The sequence below is a fragment of the Bubalus kerabau genome, chromosome 8, assembly GCF_029407905.1.
Source record: "Bubalus kerabau isolate K-KA32 ecotype Philippines breed swamp buffalo chromosome 8, PCC_UOA_SB_1v2, whole genome shotgun sequence".
Taxonomy (NCBI): Eukaryota; Metazoa; Chordata; class Mammalia; order Artiodactyla; family Bovidae; genus Bubalus; species Bubalus kerabau.
In genome coordinates this window covers 109,463,932-109,483,706 of record NC_073631.1, presented here as the reverse complement: position 1 = coordinate 109,483,706, position 19,775 = coordinate 109,463,932, and the positions used below count along the sequence as shown (strand labels likewise).

The following is a 19,775-nucleotide window of genomic DNA, read 5'->3' as shown; positions in this document are numbered from 1 at the left end:
TTCCATGTCTGAGGTCATCTCAGTCCCCTACCTATTTTCCTATACAACATGATAACTCATTGAGAGACTCACTGAAGAATCTTTGAAGATCTTTGTAGATCTGAGGGTCCCTTTTCCTTAATTGAACAGAATTCAATTTCATCAAAATTTTCTTACATCTGAATCTGAAAATTGAAGTCTGAGCCTGTAGTCAAGTGGAATATCGAGCAGAAACAAAGGTTTTGATTACAATAGGAACAGAGTTAGAAGGACAAGAATGGGAAGAGGGGAGTAAAGAATAGTAAGGTCAGGGCAGGACTTAGGTGCAGGCTTTTGAAAAACTTCTAGTTGGGGTCAGGAATCTTGAGGACCTCAGTCTGCCTCTCTTTTTGTGCAGAGAGGAAGCAGCCGTGCCATGCTGTGGATTCAGCGCTGGCACAGAAGTACACAGATGTCTGGTTGGGGCTGGCAGACTTCAGGGTCAGGGGGAAATGTTCCAACTCATCTCGAGAGACGTGATACCCCTCAGGGACATCTCCTTTCTTAAAGGAGTCAGGGCCAGTTGAGTAATAGATCAGCCGAAGTCCAAATCCCGGATCTTGGCGATACCAGTACATTGCATAATGATTCATTTTCTGAGAACACTGTAGAGTCAATTCCTTTTCAGCCTCCAAGATCCTGCGCCTTGGGAACTGTGTGACTGCAGCATCCTTAAGGCCTGTGGGAGATAAAGCAGGGATGACAGAAGGACAGGCTGGGGAGGGGAGCCCAATGCTACAGTCCTGAGAAGACATTTGGTTGCCGGAGCCTGGGAAGCCAGTGACCGCGGTTCCTCACCTATAATCAGGACTCACCTACTCTGAGAAGCAAAAGAACAACAGAGCAGAGGAGCCTGTTGTACATGGTAGCCTCAAATGAGGAATGCTGTTTGCCCCTGAGATGAATTTAGTCTCTGAAACCAACATGTTTCATCTGCTTCCTGGCCAGAGACCACACCCTCTTCCCCCACTGCTTTAAAAAGGAGCAAAAAACCTCTTAGACTTGATAGAACATGATGATTTCATTTATCTGTCACAGACAACTGCATTGTTGCCCACTGTCTGAGTAGCAACAGATCTATTCGAGGTTCCACGTCTGGTCCCATACAGATAAAAATCAACACCCCTTGGATTTGTTGCATCCAAGTAAGAAGAAGCATTGACCTGTGAAATGGCTTCCCAGTGGGCAGGGTGGTCGCTGAAGAAATTCAGGGCTGAATAAAGAGAAGAGGTTGGAGGGTTTTCTTTGTAGGCACCATTTCCATTCCTTATGCCTCATGTAGATTTTGTTAAAATTCCATTAAATTAGAGGTAGAGGTAAGCTTCCCAGATGGCTCAGTGGTAAAGAATCCTCCTGTCAATGCCAGAGATGCTGGAGACGTGGGTTCGATCCCTGGGTCGGGAAGATCCCCTGGAGAAGGAAATGGCAACCCACTCCAGTATTCTTGCCTGGAAAATCCCATGGACAGAGGAGCTTGTCGGGCTACAGTCCACAGGGCTGCAAAGCACTGGATATGGCTGAGCAACTGTGTACACAGAGTAGTGAAAATAATCAGTTCAGGTCCTTCTATTATTTCCAGCTCAAAATCACAGAAGGAGACCTGAAGTTGTGAGAAGGGGGACTGAGGTGGGGGAAGGAAACGACTTCGAGTTGCTGTGTGTAAAGAAACAAGTCTGATGTGAGGAAGGAACCATTAACCAGAGACAGACAATCTGTGGAAGAAGTCAAAGGAAATGTTTCCTGTTTCTTAGCTAGCAAAGGCTCCCCTGCAGGTGTCTATTAGGCAACTATCAAATTAATATCCCACTTATCTTGAGGGACACAATTTATTCAAGTCTCACTGGGCAGTGTAGTCAGAGGCAGGAGGAAAGTCAGTCCTGACTGACTGGGCCCTTCCCCGGCTTTGGAGACACTGACCCAGGAATCGCTTTCTGGCCAGATTGTTGCTCAGGCCACACAGGCCCCTCAGGGCTGAGGTGTCTGGGAGATTTGCAGTAGCTTCCGTAGTTTGAGGTGAGGTTTAAGCAGGTGGGACTTCTTCGCTTTTGTGACTGCCTTTTTGTGCAATCTGTGGGGGCCTGTGTCGTCACCGCTGGCGCAGAAGTAGCTAGATGTCTGCGAGGAGTTGGCGGTCTCTAGCGTCAGGGGAAAGTGCTCTTTGCTTATTCTGAAGAGCGCTCTCCTTTCTCCATGGTATTTACCCCGTATGAATAATGGATCAGCTGCAGTTCCATTCCTGGGTCTTGCTGATACCAGTACATGTTGTCAAGGCCCATAGTTTGAGAACATTCTAGAGTAATCTTCTTTCCCGTCCCTATCACACAGTATCTTGGGGTCTGGTAAATATCAGCATCCAAGAAGCCTGAGAGAAAAAGACAAAAATTGGTCACAGAGTCCAAGATGGGCCTTAATGCTGAAGCCGGAAGCAAACCTAGCACAGAGAAAGATGTTCCTTTTTGATTTTAGGGAATTCTGCATCTGTGACTCACCTGCTCCCAAGAGGTAAAGGGCCACAGAGCAGAGGAGCCTGACAGCCATGCCACAGTCAGGGCCAGGAGAGTGCCTCCCAGGTCCAGGGAAGTGGGATGGGCAACTGGTGAAGTCATCAAGACTGTGATGGCAATGTTGCTGCATTTCTGGGCCCCACATCCTGTTGGTAGCGTGGTGTCATGTATATCCCTTTACGCATCAGAAGACTAATATTTTTGTTCGCTTGTCTCATCCACAACAGGCTAGCTGCTTGGCTTATCTTAAGTCTCTACTCTTTTGATGAAACATTAAATCACACCTGTTTTAGAAACTATGTAGATGAGGACACCAAAGCTCTGAAAGCTTATAATAGGAGGATTTTGTCTAATTAGGGAGGATAGAAAAGGAAGTGATGTTTGAGATGAGTTTGGAAGGATGAATTGGTCAGAAGTCTACAAAACTGAGAGAGAAGAACATTCAGGCAACAGAGTGGCTCGGTCAAACATGATGCAGGAGAGCATGTTGTGAGGATTAATTGAGGCAATACATACGAAGCATTTAAAACAGTGACTGGCCATCACTGAGTTCTCAGAAAATATGCTGTTATTGTGTGATAACCACACATTGTTCTCTGTCTCATTTCTCACTACTTGGTGTTCAGATTTCATCCACTTTCTCAACTTAGGCTTCATGATATTAGGTTCATCTTTCTTTTAACTGCATTGTCAATTGCACCAGAGCAGAAATTGAGATCCACAGTTTTTTCCAGTACAGACTTTGGTAATGTTGGCTAAAAAATTTTGGGTGTTGCTGCAGTAAACAGCTTTCAAACCAGTCTCCTCTCTCCTCTCTTTTCTTCATTTCATCTCAAGAAAAAATTTTAGCTTTGACTGTGAGTCACAGAGGTTAATCCCAGGATCTTTTCCCTCTTGTTCCCTTTGCCCCAGTTCACTAGAAAACACAGCTGACATTCAATAAAATTCTTGCATAGAGGCTGCTGACCTGGGGTTTTGGATTTTGACTATTATGGATTCATTATTTGAGGATCAGGGCTTCCCAGGTGGCTTAGTGGTAAAGAATCCTCCCACCAATGCAAGAGAGATGGGTTTGATTCCTGGGGTGGGATGATCTCCTGGAGAAGGGAATGGCAAGCCACTTTAGCATTCTTGCCTGGGAAATCCCATGGACAGAGGAGCCTGGCAGACTAGTCCATGGGGTTGCAAGACAGTCAGACAAGACTTAGAGACTAAACAACAACAACAATTTGAGGACCATTTCTTCAGTCTTCACTTATTGTATGTAACACCTATAGGCTCCTGCTCACTCTGGGTCTCTCATACATCCTCAAGAAATATAACAATTATAACTGACCAAACCTCTTGTTCCATTAAGGGCTCCTTTAAGACAAGTTATCATTCAAATCATTAGTGACATTTATCCTTTGCTTTTACTTTGAAGTTGATCTTACTTTAATAGAAAGTCGCCAGCAAGAGAAACATAAATGAAAATTTACTGCCACCTGCCGAAAATAAGGTGGAATTGGTGAACAGATACTTAATGACTTGGGAGGATTCTTTCTGATGAATTTTAAAGAAACAGGAAGGAGAGAGACTTTCGGTTGTTCCAAGTGTGAGAAGCTTTTGGATAAGTGATGAGTTGGTAAAAGTTCTTAGCAGCGACTGGATATAAAATCTGTGTCTCACAGTAGAAGTGATTAAAGAAAGAGGGAAGAACGACGGGGTAGAAGTTGGGTTGGGAGTAGATATGAGAGAAGCTCAGGTCCTCAAATGAAGGGATGCTCGAAGGCAGGGATAAACATCTACCCCTTGTTTCTCAATCCAAGAATAACTCACGAATGACTTACCTTTCTGGTATAGCTAAGGAAGTCTCTGGCTTCCCAGGTGGCTCAGTGGTAAAAAATCTGCCTGCCAATGCAAGAGATGCGAGAGATGTGGGTTTAATTCCTGGGTCGGGAAGATCCCCTAGAGAAGGAAATGGCAACCCACTCCAGTATTCCTGCCTGAAAAATTCCATGGACAGAGAAGCCTGGCAGGCTACAGTCCATGAGGTCGCAGAGTTGGACACAACTGAACAGCTGAGTAGACACCCAGGGAGGTCTCTGCAGCAACTGCTGAGAATTTCTAAATGTCAACACTTGAGGATGCAGGAATCATCAGCCATAATTGTCACATACGTCTCTATACACTTTTGGTCCAGCTTCTCTCACTTTCCACTCTTCTTTGTCTTCTTATATAATTCTGCTTAAAAGGACTGGTAGGTCAGGGGGTGCGGAGCACTTAAATACACATGTGCCAGAACTCAGAAAACATACTACCTGGAAGAAAATCATGAAGACTACTTGAGACATATTTGAGTCTATTTTCCTTCCCTGCCTCCATCCCTCCTTTTCTTCTATCATTTCTTCATTAAGTCAAACATTGCACTCAATCTAGGGATACATAATTGGAGGGACATGACTCTGAAACTGAAGAATATAGAGTCTTGGGAAGAGTGAGTATAGAAAGAATGATGGAAGAATGCACTGACTATGGTAGTTTCGAAATAGATAGGAGCTGAGACTTCTTTGTAGGAGTCAGGAGAGCCTCTATGGATAAGCTAACCTCTGAGCTCAGAATGAAAGGATGTTCAGGAGTGAGCCCAGTGGTCAAGAAGTAATCACCCATTTCAGACACAGGAGAGAGTATTGGCAAAGGTGTGTGTGTGTGTGTGTGTGTGTGTGTGTGTGTGTTTGAAGTCGCTCAGTCGTGTCTGACTCTTTGCAACCCCATGGACTGTAGCCTACAAGGCTCCTCCGTCCATGGGATTTTCCAGACAAGAGTACTGGAGTGGGGTGCCATTAGCTGTGCAATTCAGCTTGGCCTCTTCAGGGAAACACAAAACCTTCAGTAGAACTAGACTGTAAGTGCTGGCGTGGATTTGGAAGACTTGGCTATATTTTTAGATAGAGACTCATTTATAGAGGGCTTTGTGCACCAAGTAAAGAATGAGAGACCCAATCAGGCTGGTGGGAATGTCCAAGATGGAAGAAAAGCAGACACAGGGAGAGGCTGGTGGGGCAGTGAGGAGGGCGATGTATTTCTCCTCGGTCACAGGTGACAAGGGCCTGCATGAAATAGAAGCAACAGGGGAGGAAAGGAGCAGATGAATCTGATAAATGTGTGTATCAGAGACTGTGATAGTCTCCTATCTCCCCCTTCAGGCATGAAGGACATTCTCCCCCATCTGTAGGAGCACTGCTGGCTGAACACCCTCCTTGTGGATTGTCTTGGCTACCGAGGCACCTCTTCCCCCGAGGGCATGCCTTTTCTCAGGGCCACTATCCCAGTGACATGGCTGCAGTGGAAATGAGCTTAAGACCTGGACCCCTCACCTTAACTTTGGATAGTTCTATGGTCACACAACTTCCCAGCCCCCTGGGGATGTAGCTTAGGCCTTTGTTGAGGCTGCAAGGCAGCCCCACTTCCCCTTCTTCCTTCCATCCATGTGGCTCATAAGTCACTTTCTAATAACTTTCCTGCACATTAATGCCCCCTGCAATGTCCATTTTCCAAGAAACCAAATCTATGACAATGTGCCATATAGAAGTAATAGATTTATCAAGCAAAGCAATGTGAGGACTAATGGAAAAGAGGAGCTCAGAGGCACTGCTCCAATCACTGACACAGAAATACAATACATTGGCCAGAATGGATGCAGGTAGGGGTGGAAAGGCAACCAATTCAGCAATAAATTACTTGACTTTGAATTGTGGAGCATCCAGCTGGAAGTGGCCAGTAGAAGGTTGGATTTACCAGTTAGGAACTTATGAAAGAAATTGTCATGATCATGGATGGAAAGGTTCAGTGTTAGTCACCCAGTCGTGTCCAACTCTTTGAGACCCCAAGGACTGTAGCCCTTCAGGCTCCTCTGTCCATGGAATTCTCAAGGCAAGAATACTGGAGTGGGTAGCCATTCCTTTCTCTAGGGCATCTTCCCTCCCAGGGATTGAACCTGGGTCTTCTTCATTGCAGGCAGATTCTTTACCCCTGCACCACCTGGGAAGCCCACGAGAAGGTTAAGGATGAATATTTATAATGAGGAAGAAAAAGGGCAAAAGAAAAGTCTAGGAAAATCTACCACTAAAAATGTTCAGTAGACAAATTGAACAGTTACAGTTTATGAAATAAAGATAAATTATTATTACAGATGAGACTGCTGAAGAAGTGTGCATAGAAAAGCTGGGAACAAAAGTCCACAGAAAACTGATTTCTTTTTTAAAGGGATAGCAGATGAGATAAAACTCATAAAGGAGAATGAAACAAAGAACTATGACTTTTCCACCAATTAGAACAGGTAGAAAATAAAAGAAACTGGGCTCTTTGTGTCTGAACTGTTATCAGGTCCTGTGGATTCTTCTGTGGAAATAATTGAGGTTTATGAGTTAAGAAGACAAACCCCTCGAGGAAGGCTTAGACCTGATTCTCAAGCAGACTTTTGCATCATACTTAGCAGCCTTTGATTAAGCACTTTTGTGTCTAGAGTTCACTGGCTCCTAGTAGGATCCTCCCCACAGGGCAGTCAGGGTTTTTTCCAATGTCCTGAGAGAAAGGGCAGTCTCCTAGCTCCTAGCTTTGGCTCCATGCTGGACAGCAGGCAAGTATTTTGGAATTCAGTAAATCCAGAAAATGAAGCGAGTCTATTTGCTCCTGCAGGTTAAGATCGATCTCAGCAGAGATCCATGTGTCAGGCAGTAGGTGAAAAATAACTTTTATAGATCACATTCTCCAGTGACTAACTTCATCTTCTGAGTCAGATTTAATGGTGATTAAATTTACTTAGAATGAAGTTTTAGAAAACGAGTTAGTCAGTTTGTTCTTGATATAAAGGCAACCAACTACAGACCTAAAGAGTAGGCTTGGAAGGGATGGGATGAGAAAGGGCTGGCAGGATAAAGGGGCTGTCGGCTTTAACAGAATGGATGAGGATATAGAAAGGTGGGTTGGAGACAGACACCAAAGGACCATTAAAAGCCACAATGTGGAAAAGCTAATAAGAAATGCTTTTATTAAAAATCACGATGGTGTTCCCAAACGCTCAGGCTCATTCTCCCAGGAGAACAGTATTGGGCTGGCCACTACCACTAGAAAAAAAAAAAAAAAAAGAGGTTCAGTAGGCAGGGGAGGTAGGATCAGTCTAGGCTGGGGTTTAGGAGTCACCCCATGGCCTGGGGACACTGACCCAAGGTGGCCCTAAGTTCAGACTGGGGCTCACACAGCATAGAAACAACCTCTAAGGAACCCACACCACACATCAAGGAAGTCTGTGTGCCCTTCCAAGCAAACACAGCGGTCTTTCTGTGTAGAGAGCAGGTGGCCAGGAAGCACTGTGCAAATATTGCTGGCACAGAAGTAAATGGCCGTCTGGTTGGGGGTAGCAGGCTCTAGGTAGAGGGAGAATTTTGCCTTCTCCTTACGAGAGACATTGTACCCATCAGAAACATCTCCTTTGTTAATATCATTGATACCATAGGAGAAGTAGATCAGCCGGAGCCCCTGTCCTGGGTCTTGTCGATACTAGTACATGGACTCATGGTCCTTAGTCTGAGAACATTCCAGTACAGTGCTCTTTCCTGTGTTTGCGATCCTATTTCTTGGGGTCTGGGTAACACCAGTATCCATGGAGCCTGTGAGGAAACAAGAGAGAAACTAGAGCAGAGCCTAGGAAGGGACGCCTTGCCATGATCTCAAGGAAGAAGCTTCAGCCACGACCCAGGAAATTTAAGGCAAGGGTTTCCTGTGTTTCCCAAACTCACCCGTTCCCAGGAGACAGAAGATCACACAGCAGAGGAGCATGGAGCCGATGGTGGGGAGAGGCAGGATGAAGATGGTCTCAGCTTTGAGTGCTGGGGGAACAGGGCATGGAAATAGGAAATTGTAAGGATTCTGTTAGCAAAGTCATTGCCCCTCCCAATTTAGCAAGTCTCAGAGAAAGATGCAGCCACACCCTTTCCCATCACATCCCCCAAGGCCCTAACTTTCTTCACTCCCTTACTTCTTAGGTGGTGTTTTGGCTTATTGTATATCATATCAACAGATGCTGAAATTTTTACTCCTTCCTCTTCTCTGCCATCTGTCAGAGAGCAAGGTCTCTGCTTCTCAGACCTTATCTATTTCAGTCATTCAAGGAACCATCACCCTCCCAGTAAGCTAGGCAACAGAGAACATTCAGAATCTTCTCAAACAAAAGGAGTCTAGTCTCACTGGAAGTTTGTGTAACTTTTCTATTTTTCTGCATTTATTTTTTTCTAACTCAGGTCTAGATAAGTTTTGCAACTTGAATATACGTACTGTGAAGTTTGAGAATTTTTTTAAAAGAAGGGCAATGTGATAACTTTGTTTCAAATTGCTACAGTTCTTTAAATGGCTGATGCTTTTCTGGTCAATGTTTTCAAGGTGCGTATCTTTATTGAAAGTATTGGCGCATGGCAGGGAGATAGTCACTTAATATGGGCATAGATTTCAAAGAAATATTAACATCTTCACTCATATTTTGAATAACTGTAAATGGTTCCTTCAAGAGAAAGAATTTCAGCATAACATAAATTGTTCCTGATTTTAGGAGGCAAGTGCTCAGGATTTCAAGACAACATACTACAAATAATACCATAGTTCAGCTATGATGATCTGAAGCCCTTTGTGATATAATAAGCAAATGGTGCTTGCTGTTTGAGCTTGTCCTGGCTCCACCCAGTCTGTGAATATATCATGGCATCCCACCACAGTCAATCCCACTTCATCTCACATTGGGCAAGCCTTCTTTCTAATGTTTTTTCTTTTGGTTATGAAAATTTCTAACATATGCCAAGTAGATATAATCATATAATGAACTTCCATGTCCCCACATTTGATGTTTTTCAGTTGCTCAGTCATGCCTCATTCTTTATGACCCCATGGGCTGCAGCATGCCAGGCTTCCCTGTCCTTCACTATCTCCTGGAGTTTGCTCAAGCTCATGTCCTTTGAGTCGGTGATACCATCCAACCATCTCATCCTCTGCTGTCCCCTTCTCATCCTGCCTTCAATCTTTCCCAGCATCAGGGTCTTTTCCAATGAGTCAGGTCTTCACATCAGGTGGCCAAAGTATTGGAGCTTCAGCTTCAGCATCAGTCCTCCCAGTGAATATTCAGGATTGATTTCCTTTAGGATTGATTGGTTTGATCTCCTTGCAGCCCAAGGGACTCTCAAGAGTCTTCTCCAATACCACAGTTCAAAAGCATCAACTCTTCAGTGCTCAACTTTCTTTATAGTCCAACTCTCCCATCCACACATGACTACTGGAAAAGCCATAGCTTTGACTCTACAGACCTTTGTTGGCAAAGTAATGTCTCTGCATTTTAATACGCTGTCTAGATTTATCATAACCTTTCTTCCAAGGAGCAAGCATCTTTTAATTTCATCCCCACATTACCTGGCTTCAATAATTACCAACTCATGGGGACTTTCCTGTGGTCCAGCGGTTGAGTCTGCCTTGCAAATGCATAGATCAAGGATTCAAACCCTGGTCTGGGAACTAAGATCCCACATGCTGTGGAGCAACTAAACCCATGCACCACAGCTAGAGAGTCCTTATGCCAGTAAAGATCCTAAGACTTGATGCAGCTAAATAGAAAGACTGGGGGAAAGTTTTTAAATTAGCATAAAAATAATAATAATTACCAACTCATGGCCTCTCTCATTTATTCCCAATTTGCTTCTCTCTCTCTTTTGTTATTTTGCACAGTTCCTGATTTATTTAGGAGCACCCAACCACATTTCCCAGCTGGTGCACCATTCCATGTGACACATCCCAGTGTTATCTTCCTTCTCTCTCTTTCTGGTAGAGAGTTCTCCATTAATCATGCCAACAGAAAAGTGGATTCATTCCAGTAAATTGCTTATCCTGGTGTTCAATTAACACAAACAGGGTAATTGTAATAAAGATGATCACTTCTGGTTTGTCCTTAATTGGAAAAATATAATTGCCCTAATTTGCAATTCTTAAGCTTAATGTTTTGCTGCCCCCTGCTGTAGGCAGTGATTTGACCAGAATAGAGATTTAGGAGGTGAATATAACCTGCTATCAGACTTCCTAGGTGGCACTAGTGGTAAAGAATCTGCCGATTCAAGAGACAAGAGACGCGGGTTCGATCCCTAGGTCAGGAAGATCCCCTGGAGGAGAGCATGACAATCAGTATTTTTGCCTAGAGCATCCCATAGACAGGGGAACCTGGAAGGCTACAGTCCCTAGGGTTGCAAAGAGTTGGACATGACTGAAGCAACTTAGTAACAAAAGCAAAAATAACCTATCATTGGGAGTCACATCAGTTGAGAGAACAGGGTAATTGGGTCCAACAGAGTCCTACAGGAGAATTTTGGAGTTACACATGACAGACGTGAGGCAGAATCTATGTCTGAGGAGGAGTGAGTTACTATGATCAGAAGAATGAATGGAAGAGACATACATTGGATGGGAAAGGAACTGAAAAAGACACTCTTATTTCTGGGCAACCAAGAGGATCCTTGGTGTCATGGACCAATATTTCCCCTACTCTGGGTGGTTCGTATGACTCTCAAATCTTATCTATAGCCCACTTTTCCTCTGACTTATCTTCAGAGCTTTCAGAGCATGGGCCTCTCATTCTCACCCATGTACCATGTTCTTTGCCAGCTGTGTGCGGTGTGTCCATAAATGTGATCCTACGGATGCTGAAAATGGTCTTCACTTGTAATTACTCAACTGTATAACAAACATCCTCTGGCAAAAAGGATGCCAAAGGAGAAAGGGTTTTTTACTACTGGTTCCTGCTTTCTGTCATAAGATATTTTTGCCTACCTTCAACTCACAAAGGTGTTTTCCTAAGCTTTCTTCTAGGAGATTTGTAATTTTAGCCTTCACACTTAGGCCGCTGATCCATCTGAAATTTATTTTTGTTTATGGTATGCTGCTGCTAAGTCACATCAGTTGTGTCTGACTCTGTGCAATCCCATAGACGGCAGCCCACCAGGCTCCCCCGTCCCTGGGATTCTCCAGGCAAGAATACTGGAGTGGGTTGCCATTTCCTTCTCCAGTGCATGAAAGTGAAAGTGCAGTCACTCAGTTGTGTCCGACTCTTCACGACCCCATGGACTGTAGCCTACCAGGCTCCTCCGTCCATGGGATTTCCCAGGCAAGAGTACTGGAGTGGTTTGCCATTGCGTTCTCCTGTTTATGGTATGAAGTATCAGTAAAGTTCATTTCTTTCCATGTACTCATCCATTTCAGTTCAGTTCAGTTCAGTTCAGTTCAGTTGCTCAGTCGTGTCTGACTCTTTGTGACCCCATGGACTGCAGCACGCCAGGCTTCCCTGTCTATCACCAACTCCCAGAGCCTGCTCAAACTCATGTCCATCGAGTAAGTGATGCCATCCAACCATCTCATCCTCTGTTGTCCCCTTCTCCTCTTGCCTTCAATCTTTCCCAACATCAGGGTCTTTTGCAATGAGTCAGTTCTTCTCATCAAGTGGCCAAAGTATTGGAGTTTCAGCATCAGCATCAGTCCTTCCAATGAATATTTGGGACTGATTTCCTTTAGGATGGACCAGTTGGATCGCCTTGCAGTCCAAGGGACTCTCAAGAGTCTTCTTCAATACCACAGTTCAAAAGCTCAACTCTTTGGTGGTCAGCTTTCTTTATAGCCCAACTCTCACATCCACACGTGACTACTGGAAAAACCGTAGCTTTGACTAGATGGACCTTTGTCAGCAAAGTAATGTCTCTGCTACTTAATACGCTGCCTAGGTTGGTCATTCCAAGAAGTAAGCATCTTAATTTCATGGCTGCAGTCACCATCTGCTCTGATTTTGGAGCCCAAGAAAATAAAGTTTGTTACTGTTTCCATTGTTTCCCCATCTATTTGCCTTGAAGTGATGGGACCAGATGCCATGATCTTCATTTTTTGAATGTTAGTTTTAAGCCATCTTTTTCACTCTCCTCTTTTACTTTCATCAAGAGGCTCTTCAGTTCTTCTTCACTTTCTGCCATAAGGGTGGTGTCATCTGCATATCTGAGGTTATTGATATTTCTCCAGGCAATCTTGATTCCAACTTGTGCTTTATTCAACCCGGAATTTAGGCTCATCCATTTACCTCAGCATTATTTGTTGAGTATATTGTTACCTTAATGCACTGAAATTTTCAATCCGTAAACAAGGGTTATCTTTCCATTTTTAAATTTTCTTTAGTTTCCATTTGTGATGGAACATCATTCGCTAAATGTATTTCTGTTGTTGATACTATCATATACAGAATTGTTTCCTGAAGTTTATTTTTCACTTGTTTGCAACTAGTATAAAGACACTTGATTTTTTTATATTGATTTTGTATCTCTTGATCTTTCGAAATTCACTAATTTTTTCTATCTGTGGCTCATTGATTCTTATATAAACAATCAGTGAAAGTGAAAGTATGAAAGTGTTGGTTGCTCAGTTGTCCACCTCTTTGCAACCCTGCAGACTGACTGTAGCCTGCCAGGCTCCTTTGTCCATGAAATTCTCCAGGCAAGAATACTGGAGTGGGTTGCCATTCCCTTCTCCAGGGGATCTTCCCAACCCTGGATTGAACCCGGGTCTCCTGCATTGCAGGCAGATTCTTTATCATCTGAGCCATAAGTAACACTCTATAAACAATCATGTAATCTGAAAATGGTGACAATTTCACATCTTCCTTTACAATATTTAGGATTTCTTTTTCACTTTTGTTTGGCCCTATGACACTGGTTAAGACCTCCAGTATAATGTTGAAGAAAAGTAAGCAAGCTTATCAGGTCCTACAGTGGTTTATGGAGGTAGGGCAATTAAGTAACAATTATCCATTTTGACCTGAAGTCAAATTCCCAAGTTATCTTTATGATAATTGTAGAATCTTTATACTGCTTCTTGCATTTTTTTAAAGTTCTTGATTCTTGCTGTCAAACTGACATCATCATGTGAAAGTGAAAGTGTTAGTCGCTCAGTCGTTTCCGACTCTTTGTGACCCCATATACTGTAGCCTACCAGGCTCCTCTGTCCATGAATTCTCCAGGCAAGAATACTATGCCCTTCTCCAGGGAATCTTCCTGACTCAGGATTGAACCTGGATTTCTGGGACCGTAGGCAGATTCTTCACCATGTGAGCCACAAGTAACCCTCTGGCTAGGCTCTTGATGAAACTGGATAACATAATTCATTTTTTAAGTGTTTCAAAGCATTTTTTCACAAATTTTTTTTTCCCAGATTTACATGAATTTTTTTCGATGTATAGTTTCTCATTTCCTATTAGATTGTTGGTTTTTTTTCTTTTCTTAAATCTTTACCTTCACCTTCATGGTAAACACTGATGGTTTCTGAATGTCACTTAAAATTTGTTTCCCTAAATTTATTTCTCAGAAATTTGCTTTATGTTATCCAAAGGAAAAGTGCACTTCATACAGCATATAACACTCATGTTTTTAATTTAAATGTCCATAATGCGCCCTAAGTCCGCATGTTCTGTGAAATGTATTTTTCAGGGCTCCTTTCAGCCCTCTCCTTTTCCAGAGACTGAAACTCCATGGAATTCAACCAAATTTCTCAGTCATGTTAAGCCTCAGTGAAAGAGGGTTGTTCTGGAAGCACTGGTGGAATTAAAATGGATCAGCTGGCATATCAAGAGTGATGAAATCGGTGATTTCACGGATGGGCTCTGACTCTAAAATAGATAATATGAGGACAGATAAGATAAGAAAGATGTGTGTACTTCTGCTGCCCCTTGGAATAGAATTCAGTTAGAATTAGAAAAATGGAGGGAGAGAAATTAGTCGGAATCAAGTGTACGCCAGGGAGCACAAAGCATAGCTGAACGGACTGAAGCATTTTTTCCAAATTTGCAAATGAATGGGTAATTATTGACGAGTGATGGGCAGTTTTGGATGCGCAATGGTTGGGCGCTTTTCTATGCCACACAACGACAAGAGTGAAGATGGAGGAGACCACAGTTTGGATGTGCAGGGGACCTGAGAATGGGGGAAGACAAGCTGGGAGCAGGTAACAGAGCTCACCTGCTCAAGAAGAGAGACCACCTCTTCCCCACACTCAGTGGTTCTTTGAAGCCTGGGATGGGGATGAAGCCACACAGGGAGGCGGTATTTCAATGTTTAAAGGAGAAAAGGGACTAGAATATAGCATATCTCAGCACTGTCTGTCCATCGCTCCTTTGTTTCTGCTAAGCACCCGTTAGCCTTGTATTCAATTACATTGTGCTTAATCTAGCTCCAGCTGACTTCTGTTACTTCCTTCCAATGTAATAAATCACCCGTTTCCTGACCTGGGCCCATGGTGAGCTTGTGCATGAAGAGGAAGTAACACTTCAGTGCCGTGGATTGACTGCTGGCCCAAAAATACACCGCTGGGTCTCCTGGCTCAGAAGACTGGATTTCCAGGCTTCAAGGTGAGTGTGGGGAACATGTAGCTGAGAATTACTTCTTGGACCAACTTGATTTGATCAAGGACTTGTTCATTCTGAAAAGAAATAAAAAACTCCAGCTCTTTTTTCTAGATCCATTGATACCGATTAGAAAAATATATGTCCTTTGTGGGGAATATACTCCATCCTTGCTTTCTGTCCTTTGCTTTGACCAAGTGTCCTGGAGTCTGGATAACTCTGACATCAATAGAACCTGTAGAGAAACTATAGACAAAATCCAAGAGGGACCCTGACAAGGAAAACACTTGGTTGAGGGAGTTGGCAAGCCCAGAGCAGGATTTTTTCTCTGTGCTCAGGACTCACCTGATCCCAGGAGACAAAGAGCTACACAGCAGGGAAGCTGTGGCCCATGGTCGCACCGAAGAAGCACAAGGGTGAGGTTTTAAAATCTCCATCAGCAACCTTCTGGTGATGAGATCACTTTCTAGACTCATAATCGTGTTACTGGGCAGAACATTTCGTGGTATCAGGAGAAAAGCTTTTATGCTAGTTCAGAAAATATAGCTAGTTTATATTTCATTTGATTAAAGTTTTCATTTGTTAAAATGTTTATTTTAAGCTATTTTATATTTATTGTTACTAACAGAAATAATACTAGTTGTGGTGGAAGGGATTTGGTGCTCTGTGGCATATGATATTTTCCCAGACCAGGGATCAAACCTGTGTCCCCTGCATTGGCAGGCAGATTATTAACCACTGGACCACCAGGGAAGCCCCTCATATTCTACCTTAATTCCCTCTTTTTTTTCTTCTTTCTCTTAAACATTCCATGCCTTGATCAATCCCCATACAGTTCATTCCTGTCTTCTTTTATCTCCTAAAGGAAATAGAATACCACAATATATATTTCCAAGTATTTTACCCCTACCTAAATCTGTATTTTGGGTGGACTTTTCTGGTGCCATAGTTTAATCCTTTATAGGCTGAATTCTACAGAACCTGAATCTCTAACCCAGCTCTATTGACGTCTGTGTATACAACTGCCTATTTCCAATTTTTATCTCATTATCCAATAAACAATTCAAACTCTACTATCTCAAGTGGGGATTGCTACTGAAAACATGGCCCCATTTTATCTGACGTTGCAGCTTTGTAAGGAACCAAAGTTATACAAAGACCACTGAAAAACTGTATTGATTGCCTGTCTGCTAATGACAGCTGAATATTTTTCTTATTTCGGTTTCCTCTTTCGAGCAACAACCTATCATATACGTCTACACTTACATCCGTGAAACCAGAAACTCATCTTGTTAAGAAACTCCACCCCATCCATCTCTCAAAATTATTCTACTGGATAAAATTTTTATCGGTTGATTAAGTTCTTTCTCTTCTGTAATTTTTTCAAAGTATGACTCATTAATACGAATGTTCTACTCACAATCACATCCATCTCATGAAGCTCAAATGCTCTTAGCTTTCTCTAATCCAACCAGACAGAACTGGCCTGTCTTCCTCAGAGCTCCCAAAGGACTTCTGATTATAGCATTGCTATTATATTGTATTATTATATACTATACGATTTCATAGATTATTATATTCAAATCCATCATAATTATTTCCTTACTAGGCTGTCAGCTCCTTAGAGAAAAGATCTGTTTTCTACCCAGTTTTGTACCCTTTGTATTTAGAAAAATAGCGGGACATAGGAAAATGTCAAGAAAAACTGTTGATAAGCGTACAAGGAGTGATGAAAACACAAAGGAACAAAGTGTATCCTCTGGGTCTATTCTGATGAGTTCCTGATTAGGAATTCAGAGTGTGAAGGGAAAGGGTACTTTACAAGTTTTTAGAGGGAGGCTGTATCGGGGGCTGTAGGGCTGGAGTGGGTTTGTGCACAGGTGAGAGGTGGCCGTGCTCCATTGTGGTGCCCCCAGAGCAGAGGTACACAGCTGTTTGGTTGGTGTGAGCCGACTTCACAGTGAGAGGAAACAGCTCCTGCTTCTCTCGAGAGACACTGTAGCCTTCAGATAAGTCTCCTCTCTGAATATCCTTTACAACCGTAGAGTAATAAATCAGCTTCAGACCCTGCCCTGGGTCCTGCCGGTACCAGTACATGGCACTGTAGCCCAGGTTCTGTTTACACTCCAGGGTCACATCCTGGCCAGCCTCAGTGAGCAGGAATCTTACCTGGTAGATTTCAGCATCCATGGGTCCTGTAGGATAAAGATACAAAGGCTGGTGATGACACCTAGAAGGGAGCCAGACACTGCTGTGAGATGAGGTGCCGAGTGGGTGGGGGTCTGCACGTCCAGGACCAGACTTTGCTGACTGGGTGTTGGGCTCACCTGCTCCCAGGAGACAAAGGGTCAGGTAGAGGGCCCAGCTACCCATGGCAAGGACTGTGTCTTTGTATAACCCCAGATGAAGTGTGAGGGAGGCCAAGGGCAGAGGCTGGAACCTAGAGCTCCCCCTGGCTCAACATGCAGAATTTGTCATTGCGGTCAAGTGACTGTCGCAGCTGAGCTTGCACATGGAGACACTGAGAACGATCAAGACACTTGCATTTTCCCTTCCACCTAACAGAGCTGTTTATTATATCCCTTCTAAATGGACAAGTGCCTAGTGGTGAGGAGACTGAATCTCCCATTTCCTGGTCAGAGTCACAAACAGACTGTGCCTGTGCATTCACCATGATGAAAACTAGGAAAGGAAAATACCTACCATGTTCAGAGTCTATGGCCTCTCTGTCAACTGTTTGATTTCCCATTAACACTGTTAGTGGGGGAACGCCAAACACAAGAAGAGGTTCAGAGGTTTTGCTATAACATAAAGCCAGTTCTCTCTGTCCTCTGTATTTATTACAAATAATTGATACAGTTACTTCAGCCAAAGCTGAAGCTCAGATACTTTGGCCAACTGATGCAAAGAACTGACTCATTAGAAAAGACCTTGATGTTGGGAAAGACTGAAGGCAGGAGGAGAAGGGAATGACAGAGGATGAGATAACCATGGCATCACTGACTCTATGGATTTTGAGCAAGCTCCGGGAGTTAGCAATGGACAGGGGAGCCTGGTGTGCTGCAGTCCATGGGGTCGCAAAGAGACAGACACGACTGAGTGACTCAATAACAAATTGATACAGTAGAGATGAAGCAAAGGTGAGTTGGGTAATTTTAGCAAAAATCAAAGGGCCCTAAACCCACTCCCACCCCCATGTCGGTGGATTAGAGCAAGAGTTTGGGAGAAAACCTGGGCTTGAATTCTGGCCCTGCCAACTAGCAGCTATGTCAGTGGGCAAGTCTCTTACCCTCCCCTTGATTTTCTCACCTGTAAAATGGATATAATGAGCATCTGCTTGAAAGTTGTTCTAAATATTATATACAGAATCTAGAACAGTTCTTAACACAGAATAAGCACCATATTTGTGTTTGCTATTATTATTTTCTGGACTTTTTATTTCATTAAGAGGACTTAGGAAGCTAATACTACATCCAGGTAATTCAGATATTTACTGACATGGGATTGTGCAAGCTCACAAACATATCATTTTCCAGCACTGAGCTGAAATTTATGCAATACGTTTACATTCGTTGCATAAAGTCATTTATTCCAGACTCTTAGATAAATGATAATGTGGTCATAGATGATTTCTTATCAAATGTTGTTATTTTGGTAGATAAATGTTTGTTTTATTTTTATATCCGGGGGTCATCTGTGATAAAAGACAATTTTATGATGAAACTTGTTTGGAATCTGGTGGTTCAGACACTGTCGCTGCCACTTTCTGGAAGAAAGGTACATGTGTGAGTGTGTGTGTATGTGAGAGAGAGAGATACAAAGGGAGAGGAAATGACGTATGATTTAGAATGCGAATGATGAGAAAGTGCAGCCCTGGGATAGAACTCTGAGAAAGAATGCTGGCTGAGATCTCACTTGCAAATATTGGGTCCAGGCTTGAGGTTGAAAAGCTCATCTGTAAAGTTGAGGATCTCATTCTTCACACAGGAGCACTTTTGGTGATTTGTTAAATACTAGGCACTGCTTCTGAGAATAATGTTTTAAACTCATCAAGTAGGATATACAGTATTACAAAAGATACCAATTATTCTGAAATGCAGGATAAATGCAAATGTTGTCAAGATATCTTCAAGGAAATTTATGAGATATATATATATATATATATATATACATCTTAAAAATTCATTTAATAAAACATATCCTGGGGGACTTCCTTGGTGGTCCAGTAGTTAAGAATCTGCCTTCCAATGCAGGGGACATGGGTTTGATCCCTAGTCTGGGAACTAAGATCCCACCTGCCATGGGGCAACCAAGCCTGTGTGTCACAACTAGAGAAAACTGTGAGCCCAACAAACAATCCCCCGTGCTGAAAGTAGACACAATGCAGCCAAATAAATAAGTAAATGTTGAAAATATATATATATATTCTGAAGTATATCTGAAAACTGGCAAGATTTCCAAGCAGGGAGTGATGAGAGTAATGATATTTACTCTATGTAATGGGATATGAAAATATCTGAAAATTTCATACCAACTGTCATACACATTAAGTGTTATAATACACAAAAAATTTATGCAAATACCCTGTGATTTCCATTATTGACTTTGTCACAGCTTCTACTAACACTGCTCTGGTTTATTCACTACGTCTATCGTGAACTAAAAGCTGTATTTTAGTTAGACGTTAGTAAAAATAAAGACTCATTTCCCCACTCAGATTCATGGATTCCTGAATTCTATCCTTGTACCCCTTGGAGGTCCATGGGTCCCAGGTTAAAAACTCGTGTGTTAGAAGAGAACAAGAATTATTAGGAAGT

The 19,775-nt window shown here is 42.8% G+C and overlaps 1 long non-coding RNA gene and 1 gene segment (V, D, J or C); both read right to left on the bottom strand.

Annotated features, from left to right (window-relative positions):
• LOC129659598 (T cell receptor beta constant 1-like) overlaps positions 1-19,775 on the bottom strand; it is a 102,914-nt gene that overhangs the window by 57,551 nt on the left and 25,588 nt on the right.
• On the bottom strand, positions 7,532-17,352 carry LOC129659605 (uncharacterized). Of its 2 annotated transcripts, XR_008718145.1 has the most exons (4): positions 17,128-17,352; positions 8,300-8,389; positions 8,012-8,170; positions 7,532-7,627 (listed from the first exon to the last, which is right to left on the bottom strand). It is a non-coding gene; the product is annotated as an uncharacterized LOC129659605 (long non-coding RNA). The 2 variants fall into 2 exon arrangements; XR_008718144.1 differs by lacking the exon at positions 17,128-17,352 and having other exon boundaries at positions 8,300-8,454.